The following is an 11,681-nucleotide window of genomic DNA, read 5'->3' as shown; positions in this document are numbered from 1 at the left end:
TCTACTAAAATAGCCAACTTCCCAAACGAGGCCATAACCCATCCTATAGGCTTGCCATGCAAAGGCACAAGTGGTAGGGTGACTCACCCTCACTGGCCACCTAATGCAATTATTATTATTTTTGTAGTGATAAATTTGTATAAATGTGTATGTGTTTTAGTTCTTTAAAAATCAATTAGATGAAGTTTTCAATTAAGATAATTAGTAAAGATAATTATTGAGTTGAATCTTCTACAAAAATAGTTACAAAACAAAAACCATTGAATACCCATAAAATTATTATTCTTAACAATATTTTTGTTAGTGACTAAATTGGGATAGTTTCTAATTAATTTATACATTAATAAATTTATTAAATAGTTTTTAGATAAAATTAACTTATTATTCATATCTTGAAAATAATTAAATACGGGCTCTCATAGTTGGAACAGAGAGGAACATAAGAATTTTCAACTGAGGATCCTGCGCCCCAATTACCTCTCTCCAATCATCGGTCCAAATACTGGATAGGTGATTAAGTTTAGGTGTTCAAATAAAATTATTAGATAACAAAACAACTCTTCTCTTTTATTCATACTATTGCCCAGTAGAGTTGTTAATGAAAATAGTGGTTCATAACAATAGAACTGAAGAACCAATGAAAGGTGGAATTGCTTTGGTGAAATAAGGCTTTCTGATATTGAAAACTGGCCAAAATTTGCAGATAATTCTTGTCACTTTAAATGGTTTTTGTTGGAAATTGGGTTGGGTTTCAGACCTAGGTCTGGGCGTCAATAGTAGCATGACCCATGCATGACTCACGAGGAGATACATAAAATTTGAATGATTCACCTTATCTAGAGGATAAGAAAAGAAACCCAACAACCCCATCTCATCAGAGATAGAGATAGAGATATCATTCCATCATTGGGAATTCAAGTTTATTCTTGGAAACACGTGATTCATTCGTCTAATGATGTGTGTGGTTATATATCTCTCTAATATACTCAAGTATCATTCTACTGCTGGGAGTTTGAGAATAAAAAGTATGCCTGTGGCTTATTAATTTTCCTACAAGTTTAGAAATAAAATTAGAATTGTTATTTTAGAAGAAGGTGAAAAACAAAACTTTCTCACCATCAAGACTACAAAGGGCATAAGAGATTAATCCCCAGTTATGTTAGAAATCAACCACAACAAAAATTTGGAGCAACTTTTAGGTTAGGGGCCGCGCGAACGTATGCCCCTACTACCACAAATTATGATGTAGGCTCTACCACTTAGGTAGACCTTAGGCGAGCACCCCTCCAAAGTGCAATGGAGGTCACTAACCTAGGCCATGGGTCTTGTTGACCACCAATTGACCCTGTCCAGGTAAGTATGTTTTATGTTGCTACTTGCTCCTCATCTATACACTCATGCTGGCCTCTTCTCTCTCCTTTTTGTTCGATGTGAGATTTCATGCAAATCTCAACTAATTTATGCTAATAAGTAAAAAACATCGAAACAGACAATGATCTGTTTGTTTCAAGGTTATAAAATAAGCACTTGGTAAGTGGGAATTTAATATGCAAATATGAGAGAGATGTTTTGCTAATTTTGAGTTCGATACCTTCATTTCTATATTTATTTATTTAGTTATATTAGTTACTTTGTTTGGGAAGCTATGGAACACATAAAAAGGGGGTGGAAGTTTGTGTGCATCCACCATTTAAGTTTGACAATTAAGACAATGGCAAACAGGCCAAAGCACATTCAACATAGAAAACAAGTTTTCTATACCCCCCAAAAAAACAAAAAACAAATAGCATATTATATTTTGACATTTTAGCTTTAAGTATGTTTTACTATGCAATGTGATCTCATGGTATATCAAAAAAAAAAAAACAAAAAAAAAAAAAAAAACAAAACAAAAACAAAAAGGGGGTAAATTACACTATCCTCCCTTAAGGTTTCTGACAAATACAGAGACCTCCCTTGTAGTTTCAATAATTACAGTAATCTCTCCTATTTTTGCTGACAATATATACAAACCAACCTTCAGTTAACTAGCCGTTAGACAGGTAATGAAAATTTCTTACATCAGCATATTATGGTGACTGAATACCAAAATTACCTTTTGTTCCTTATAACCAAACAGCCCACAACATCACAAACAAACATTGCTCTTCTTCCTTTCCCTCCTCTCATCCTCACCCACTCCTCCACTAGTAGCATCTTTGCCATCAGCTCATATTCTCTCTCTCTCTATCTATGATCCTTACCACTTCCATCTCCATATTATCCATTCCAAACACACATTAAATTTATACAAAAATTGCAGGCACACAACCTTTTCTCCTCTAATCTTACACCCACTTTTCCATTCCAATATATACATACAAATACACAACCAGGAGGACTCCATATTCCATTATAAGTTGTAAGAACTAGCAGACTTCATAGTAGCATGATTTGTCTTTGCCCAGAAGTAACAATTCATAAAATTTGGGAACTATAATACCCAGCAAATAGAAGCAACTAGAATGGCCTTAGCATATACATACAAATATATAGATAGATATATGTATATATATACAAATATATAAACATGGGAACAATTTGTTTAACATATATATGTATATATATATACACACATTAAAATTCAAATAGGAACTTATTTGGATTTCCAACAAAGAATAGAAACCCAATTTAAGCAAATCAATAGATGAGAAAAAGGGAACTGAACAAGAAGAATGACCAACACAGAACACTCGAGAAGTCATCCAAGACTCACTAACCCATCATAGCAGCAGTGAAGACAACGAAATAACGAAAAAAATAAAAAAGTTGAGAAAAATGGTTATTGAAGTGATCAATCCACAAATTCAGAAACCCAAGCCCTCGATTCTTGCAAAATCGAGCTTCAATATTGTTATTTCATTACACCTAGAAGTAGATCAGATTTGATCTTGCTTGAATGTGCACCCCCAACCAAAAATCATAAAGAAATTGTGCAAATCAAGCTTCAATCTTCAACAGCATGAGTAGATTAAGTTGGTAATTCACGAAAAGAGGTGCATCTCCTTTCCAATGACGATTATGAGGCTACACAGTAAACCCATGGACTTAGGTTTTGCTTTCTTGTAGTCGACAGTGCATAACATTTGTTGAAGAAGTATAACTCTCATTCCTCTCACCTTCTCGCCCTATATTCTTCTAGATTTGGCTATGGTGATGGACGAGCAAGGGTGACGGGAAGGAGAGAAGAGGAAAGGCGGTGAAGCAGAGAGGTCGCCATTAAAGGAAGTGGGTTGAGGAGAATAATCACCGGTGGGCTTTCGGATCGCCAGATGCAATTGTATGTTGGTGGCCGGAGAGATTATAGGTAGGAGAAATGAGGCAAGAGGAAAGAGAGAGGAGGGCAGAGCATGGTGTTGGTGAGGTAGGTATGAGAGATATAGGAATTAAAGGGTATTTTTGTTTTTTCGTGTTCAAATAAAAGGGAAATATGGTCATTTTGTATAATCAAGTAACGTCATTTGTGTAAAATTGATGGATTGGGGGAAGCTTGATATTGTCAGTTAAAGTAGGAGAGGTTTTTGTAATTATTAAAATCATAGGAAAGGTCCCTATATTTGTCAGAAACCTCAAGGGAGGTAAGTGTAATTTACCCAAAAAAAAAATCATATTTTTAGCAAAAAGTGCTTCACTTAGAAATTTTAATTGCAAAAAAAAAAAAAAAAAAAAAGGTAGTTCATAGTCTTGTTTTTCAAATCACTTCGAGAAATGAGACCTATTCCTCAACTTATTCACTTCACAAAAGTGTATTAATTCTCAATTCTTCATCCATTTAGTTTAAGCATTAGGATCCCAATCCCAACCATTGAATTTGGCTTCACATATTGCATAATGGTCGAGTATGAGATTTTTAAAATTTTAGAAAAGTTCGCTCCATTTCTTCCAAAAATTGAGCTTTCATTTATCCTCTATCCTAGATGGCTTTGTATATATAGTGACCCCGGTCTTTCCCCATTTGATTGTTGTATCCGGACTTAGGTTCCGTGGATCTTGTGGTTATATATATGTTGTTGTCGTCCTTTATTTCCTTGTCATTTGAGTTATGGGTTGTATTGGGCAGGTTTATTACAGTTTGGGAGTGTTTGGGAGCAAAGTGTTGCTGCCCAGAATTTTGGTCCTTCGCTCGAGCGAGAAGTTTGTCGCTCGAGCGAGCTCTTGTTTTTGGGCCTTCGCTCGAGCCATGGTTTATTCGCTTGAGCGAGCGACTGCATCTGGGTATAGAACCTGAGAGCTGTGTTTCTTGGCTTGATCGAGATTTCCTTTGCTCGAGCGAGCGATGTGTGTTTTCGAGTTATTCACTCGAGCGAGCATTCTATCGCTCGAGCGTGCTTCTGGGTTGCAGACCTGAAGCTTCGAGTTTTTGGCTTGAGCGAGACTTTCTTCGCTCGAGCGAGGATTTCTTGTGTCTTGTCGCTCTAGCGACTAATCCTTCGCTCGAGCGAGCCTGTTTTATTTAAATACGCAGCAGCGATTTTAAACATCTTTTTTCATCCTCTTTTGTTTTAAAAACCCTAGGTCCGTGTTCTCTCTCCCTCCACTCACCTTCTCTCTTAGGTTTCATCTATTTTTAGGGTGTTTTTACCCTATGTTCTTTGTTAAAAAGATAGAGGGTCGCGAGGGCTTTGTTTTAATCTGAAAGTTTGGCGGTTTGGAGCACTTTGGGTTTTGGGTCATCATCTCCATTTGAGTTCTTCACTTCGAGGTAGGGATACCCTACTCCATACTATAGGTTTTGTCCTAAGTTTTGGTCATTTTGATATGTTGGTGTTGTTCGGTAATTTTGGGGAAAGCTAGGGTTTGATTTATAATTTAAAAGCCCTAATTGTTGAAATAAATTAATTCGTATAATTAATTTTTGGAAAATGGGGAATTTAGTTTAATTCATGAAATTGGGAAATTATGAGATTAAATGGTGTAGTTGGATAATTTAATTACTCACCTATGAAAATGTTGAGTTTATATTTGTTGATACATTTATTTCCTGTTTAGAAATAACTGTTTTGGGCTATCGGTGGAGGATAGTCGTGATTGTTGTAGACATTGCATGTTGATTAGGGAAAACTGAAACTAATCACATTGAATAAGTCATTGAATATGACGGTTGAATTAATACAGCAAATACGTGTATTGATTGAATATTGTGTATGACAAGTGTTTAATACATTGTATATGCATATTGTTTGGGAGGAGATAGGGGATGTACTCCATGGTTTGAGGGAAGATAGGGGATGGACTCTCAAACCTGTTTAGGAGGAGAAAGGGGATGGACTCCATTAGTACAGCAAATATGTGTACTTATTCATTTATGGAAGTGTTTTAGTATGAGCCTTAGTCTCATTTGAATTGTTGATATTGAAAGTAATGTTTAATGTGAGATGTGGTCTCATTTTATAGTTTGGCTAGGTTCTGAGCCATGTCTGTGTAAATGGAAAGTTGAATAATAACGGAAAGTGAAACATGTCATGGACATTATGGTCATGAAACTGTATAATGATATAATGGATTTATAAGTGTTAACCATCTATTGAATGCTATTGCTTTAGTCAATTCTTATATTTGGTTTAGTATATTTCTGTTGGATTGTGGCTCATCCTATACGGGAACATCATTTTCAGGTCCAGGTGATATGCTACCTCCAAGGACTTAGCTTGGAAGGATTTGGATTTGAAGACTTGTTTTAGTTAGTTGTTATTTGATATTACATGTAAACTCAAGCCAAGGGCTTAATTTGTAGTTGAGTTAGTACTCACATTTTGTGTCCAAGTGTTGGCTTGGAAAGCTGTAAGCCCGTAGGGCATTTACTTTTGATGTTACATGTGATGTTTTTCAATAAGAATACTTTGATGAATGGAATAATGTTTTGTTTTCTTATATCAATGCATGTCAATATTGTGTATATTGTGGGTTTATTTTGAGGGCGTTACAGTATAAGCTTTGTGGTTTTGTTGAGGCTGTATTTCTAGTTTCAAAAACAATTTTTTTAAGTAAAAAGGCAACAAGACTAACAACACAAATGAATTGGGATTTAGAATAGGACAAGGGCAGCGCAAACACATGCCCCCACTATCACAAATTATGATGTAAGCTTGGGAAACTTGGGTAGTCCTTACGCTAGCACCCCTACAAAGTGCAATCGAGGTTACTTATGTAGGCCATAGGCTTTCTTCATCACCCATTGACCGGCTGGGTAAGTACGTTAAAACAAAGCTCATTACTCCTCTTATGAGCACCTACTCTTGCTTCCCATCTTTTGTTCGCTTTCAATGTGGTAAGTTAACACAAAAGGACTCCTCATATACACATGACGTAGAAATATTAAATAACACCAGATATGTTTGATCCCAATGATATAGTATTCCCATTCAAGTGATGCCTGTTAACATCAATGATATGTTTGATCCCATTTTATAATGGAAGTTAATTCCACGCTAAAATGGTTGTATCATTGGTTTATATGGGGGCAGAGATGATGAAAAGAACGTAAGAAATTGAACAAAAGGCATTGGTTATTGTAGGCATAACATAACACTAGTGCTGAGCAATAACATGGAAGTCGCATAGGACGTGAAATGTTAAGGTGAATTATTTCAGTAATATATAGCAACTTCGTAGATATCATATATATCATATATATATGACACCCATTTTTTTTAAGAAAAAAACCATGTCACATGAGATAAAAGTCACATGAAAAGGTGAAAATTTTGATATGAGGGTTGTGCAAACAAAATGTAACAATTTCATTTTATATTTCTTGCAAGGAATGACTACTCAAAATTATTTTTTCCTTCCATTGAAATAATAGAGCACATACTTGAAAATGATTAGAGATAAATTTATTTATTTTTTTATGCTTATTTCAAATGGTCATTTGGCTAGCCTTACCTAATAATTTTATTGTGAATAGGATAATTACAAACTTTGCCTCACCAAGGACAAACACATCTTATGTGCGAAAAGCATTTCTCATTTATTAAAACAAAATGTGATTTGTTCATGTGGTTATAGTTGTCTGATGAAGTTGATTTTTTTTTTTTTTTTTTTTTTTGAATTACTTTTATTGCGAGACCTGTCACATAGAAAGTTCAGATTATTTGTGTGGGTTCAGATTAAGATTCACAAGAAGAGTATGGAGAGGAATGGAATGACGAGTTACTTGGAAGAGCTTATTCCTTTTATAATCATCTCATTGAGATATATCCAATAAAGTCTAAGTTGTCAAAGAAATTAAAAAATAAAATAAAATAAACGGTTAACATTCCTTGTTCAAACTAAAGTTAAAACAGTAAAACTTCACAATATTAATGTTAACTTGGATAGTGAAATTTTACCACCACTATCATTACTACCACAATTATCACAATTTTTTTTTTCATGTCAATTTTTTTAATGATTTTAAATATAAAAATTAAATAGTTTTCAAACTTCAATGTCATCAATTAGATTAAAATAAAAATTAAGTCTCTATACAGTGTGTTGGAGTTTAAAATGTCACTAATGTTTTCAGTAGCCTTGAATACAATATAGCCCCCACAACCATTACTAACCATCCCAATAATCATAGCACTTCTAATTTTTCATATCAAATTTGTTATGATTTTAAATACAAAAGGCAAATAAACAACACCCAAAATTGACCCAAAAAATAAAATAAAATAAAAAAATCAGTCTGTTCCGAAAATAATAAAATTATGAAGGTTCCTAAATATATATTTAAAATGCATAGGAAGCAGATTGAAAAAAATTCAAAATCTATTGGTTATATAAAAATAAAAAAGTCTCTATATAATGAAATTTCACTGTTAAAATATAAAGAATGCTTTCACTAACTTTCAACACAACGACACCAACCATTACCATAACTATTATCACTAATCACAATAGTGATCACAATACTTTCAATTTTTTCCTTGGGCTTCAAATAAGCTTGAGCTGCTTTTATTGCACTAAATAGTTTGACACAAACTCTTCAATTAAAAAAAGATTATAATTACAAATAAACTACACCAAATAAGATAGTTCTGGTAGTGTTGGCAGCGGACGAATTTGTGGTGGTGGGGGTACTTGGGTGATTTGAAAAGGGAATAAGGAAGTGAGAGTAGGTAAGTGATATTGTTTACATAGTATTTCAAATAATAAGAAACTATAACATACTAAGTTAGTCATTATTTGTTTTTAAACTATCAAACAAAAGCGAGCTAACATGTCCATCCATGAACATTTTCATTATATGATTGGTTTAGAGTATCATGTAGGTAATATAGTGTTATCAAATCATTCAATAATTTCCTTGAAAAGAGATGGGGAAAGAAAGTTGAGAGAGGAAATGAGGAAAAGTGACTTTGTTTACATTACATTGTATTTTGTCTAATGATAAACTATAACATACTAAGTTCGTTATAATTTATTTTTCAACTACCAAATAAAAGTATGTCTATTAACAAATTTTTTCTACTGATTGGTTTGGAATATCATGTAAATAACATGATGTTTTAGAACTACTCAATGATTATCTTGAAAAGAGATGGGGAAAAGGAAGTTGATCGGTAATTCTTTTCACTTGCACACTACAAATATTATTAGGAACATGGAAAAAAAAAAAAAAGAAAAAGAAGAAGCTCAAGGTTTGATCATTGTAATAAAATAATTTTTGAATTTTTAATTTTGTCAATTTATACTATTTTTTCTTCGATTTTAGTTAATGGAAATAAGCAAATAGTTATGTTGAAAACAAATAAAAAATTTAGAGTTTAAATTGATAAAATTAAAAATTATTTTGTTACCATGATCAAACTTGAGATTTAATGTGTAATGTGCAAATAAAAGGCTGTAGAGTTGGTAATTTCTTACCCCAAAATTTGAATAAAATTTTATGGGGCACTGACCTGTAGGTCCTCTTTGCACAGTTCAAAACTTATCTAGTCTCAAAACAACATATCTGCACCAATTAGTCTTATATATTTTTAATTGTTACAAAAAATATTATTTTTTATTTATTTATTTTAAATTGAAGGACGCTGCACGTGTCACTACACCAGAGGCTCACCAGAATGTTCAACATCACCAGAAATTCGTTGAAATGTCTAGAACATTGCTAAAAAAAAAAAGGAAGAAGAAAGGGAGAAATTAAAGCGAAAACATAACAAAATTTAACCACATCTTTCCCAACAGCAAAAAACATGAAAAACAAATTATTTATCATATAGAGCACATAATTTTCAGTTTACAAAATTATAAAAATTTAGAGTTTGAATTTATTTCTCATTAAATTGCATAAATTTGCAGTTTTTAAAACTGTAAAAATTATCAATTTGCTCGTTTGCAATTTATTAAAACACAATTTCACGTCGCAGCGATGGTGGAGATCTCAGATCAGTAGTTTCCAAGGGTTTGTAACTTTTCCCTTTGTCAATATTTGTCCTGAAACAATATAAGGACTATTTTGCTTGGTCATACAATGATCTACCTGGATTGGACTGGTCATTGGCAGAGCATAGACTTCCAGTCAAACCCAACTTTAAGCCATACAAGCAAAAACCTAGACGAAAGAGTCCTGAGGTGGTTCAGAAGGTAAAGGAGGAGATTGCTAGGCTTCTCAGACCAGGTTTTATTAGAACAACCAGATATGTTAAGTGGCTATCCAATATTGTGCCTGTGATCAAGAAAAATGGCAAATTGAGGGTATGCATTGACTTCTGAAATTTGAATTTGGCAACTCCAAAGGATGGGTACCTCATGCCTGTAGTTGATTTGCTAATGGATAGTTCAGTAGGACATAGAATCTTGTCTATGATAGATGGACACTCTGTCTACAACTAGATATGCATAGCAGAGGAGGATATTCACAAGATAGCTTTCAGGTGTCTTGGAAATATTGGAACCTTCGAATGGGTTAAGATACCATTTAGGTTGAAGAATGTTGGAATAACATATTAGAGGGCAATGAACACTATCTTCCATGATCTCATTAGGGGATACTTGGAATGTTACATTGATAATATTGTTGTAAAATCTCAATCTATGGAAGAGCATCTAGTCCACTTGACAATAGCCTTTGAAAGAATGAGGAAATTCAAGCTAAAGCTCAATCCACTCAAGTGTGCTTTTGGTGTATCAGCTGGAAACTTCTTGGGGTATATTGTGCACAAGAAAGGAATACAGATTAGCCAAAGCCATCATTGAGGCTAAACCTCCATCAAGTAAGAAATAATTGCAAAAATTTCTTGGTCAAGTTAACTTTCTTCGAAGGTTTATTTCTAATACTTGTTGGGAAAACTAAAGTTTTTTCTTCTTTGTTGAAGTTAAAAAATGAAGAAGAGTTTATGTGGACAACAGGGCATCAAGTTGCTTTAGACGGAATAAAAGCCTATTTGGCCAAGCCTCCAGTACTGATGCCACCAAGGAAAGACAGACCCTTGAAGTTATATATTGCTGCAGCTGAAGAATCATTGGGAGTCTTCTTGGCTCAAGACAATGAAAGAGGCAAGGAGCAAGCAGTCTATTACCTTAGTAGGTTTTTAAACTATTATGAATGTAAATACTCAGCTATAGAGAAACTGTGTTTAGCCTTGTACTTTGTAGCAATAAAATCAAGATATTATCTTTTGCCTACTGTTGTCTTGGTAATTACAACCACAGATTTGGTTAAATATATGTTATCTAGACCTATATTAAGAGGAAGAATTAGCAAATGGATTCTAGGTTTGTCAGAATTTCATTTGGAATATGTTCCCCAAAAGGCAGTAAAAACTTCTTAGTTGATCATCCATGCTAAACAGAAAGTCAATAAATAATAGAACTTAACACAGCTGATTTAGAACCATGGCAGATATGGTTTGATGGGTCAATAGCTAATGGTCTAGTGGGAATTGGTGTTGTAATTAAGTCACCACAGGGGGCAGGAACCACACATGGTTTCAGAATTGATGAGACCACCTGTTCTAATAATCAAGCTAAGTACGAAGCTTTGGTTATGGGACTTAAGATACTTATTGGTTTACAGGATCATGTAGTTGACATATTTGGAGATTCTCAATTGGTAATTAATCAAGTAAAATGAGTCTTTAAATGTCAAAGTGCAAGCCTGTTACCATACTATGTTGCCGCTGTATATTTGCTTTCCCAATTCCAAGTGGCAAATGTAACTTACATCCCATGGTTCACGAATCACAAGGCCAATGATGTGGCGTAGAAGGCTTTGAATTTCAAATTACACTCAAGTAGATATAAGTCAAGTAACATATCAGAAGCTAACACCTTTAGCAAAGCGAGGTATATTGGTAGAAGCTAATCAAAATGACTTGGAAGAACATGATTGGAGATATCTAATCATTTAGTATTTAACTGGTCCTTCTTCAAAGGCCAGTAAAAAGCTTAAACTACAGTCAATGAAATTCATAGTGTATGGGAATGCTCTTTATAAAAGAGAAGCATATGGTTTTCTGTTAGAGTGCCTAGGACCAAAAGAGGCATTGACTGCCATGGCTAAGGTGCATGAAGGTATTTGTGGTGCTCATCAGCCTGGTGTTAAGATAAGGTGGTTGCTTCAAAGGCATTCTTGTTATTGGCCAACTATCCTTAAGGATTACATAGAGTATGACAAGGGTTGCCAGGCATGCCAGAAGCATGGCATGATAAGGCAT

At 34.0% G+C, this 11,681-nt stretch overlaps 1 non-coding gene across 1 annotated transcript; it reads right to left on the bottom strand.

Annotated features, from left to right (window-relative positions):
• Positions 1-1,200: 1,200 nt before the first annotated feature.
• On the bottom strand, positions 1,201-1,361 carry LOC145820748 (U1 spliceosomal RNA). The gene has a single exon (XR_014362818.1). It is a non-coding gene; the product is annotated as a U1 spliceosomal RNA (small nuclear RNA).
• Between the last annotated feature and the right edge of the window lie 10,320 nt (positions 1,362-11,681).

The sequence above is a fragment of the Camellia sinensis genome, chromosome 2 (genome assembly GCF_055761805.1).
Source record: "Camellia sinensis isolate YWXY chromosome 2, ASM5576180v1, whole genome shotgun sequence".
NCBI lineage: Eukaryota > Viridiplantae > Streptophyta > Magnoliopsida > Ericales > Theaceae > Camellia > Camellia sinensis.
This window is presented reverse-complemented; position numbering and strand designations above follow the sequence as displayed.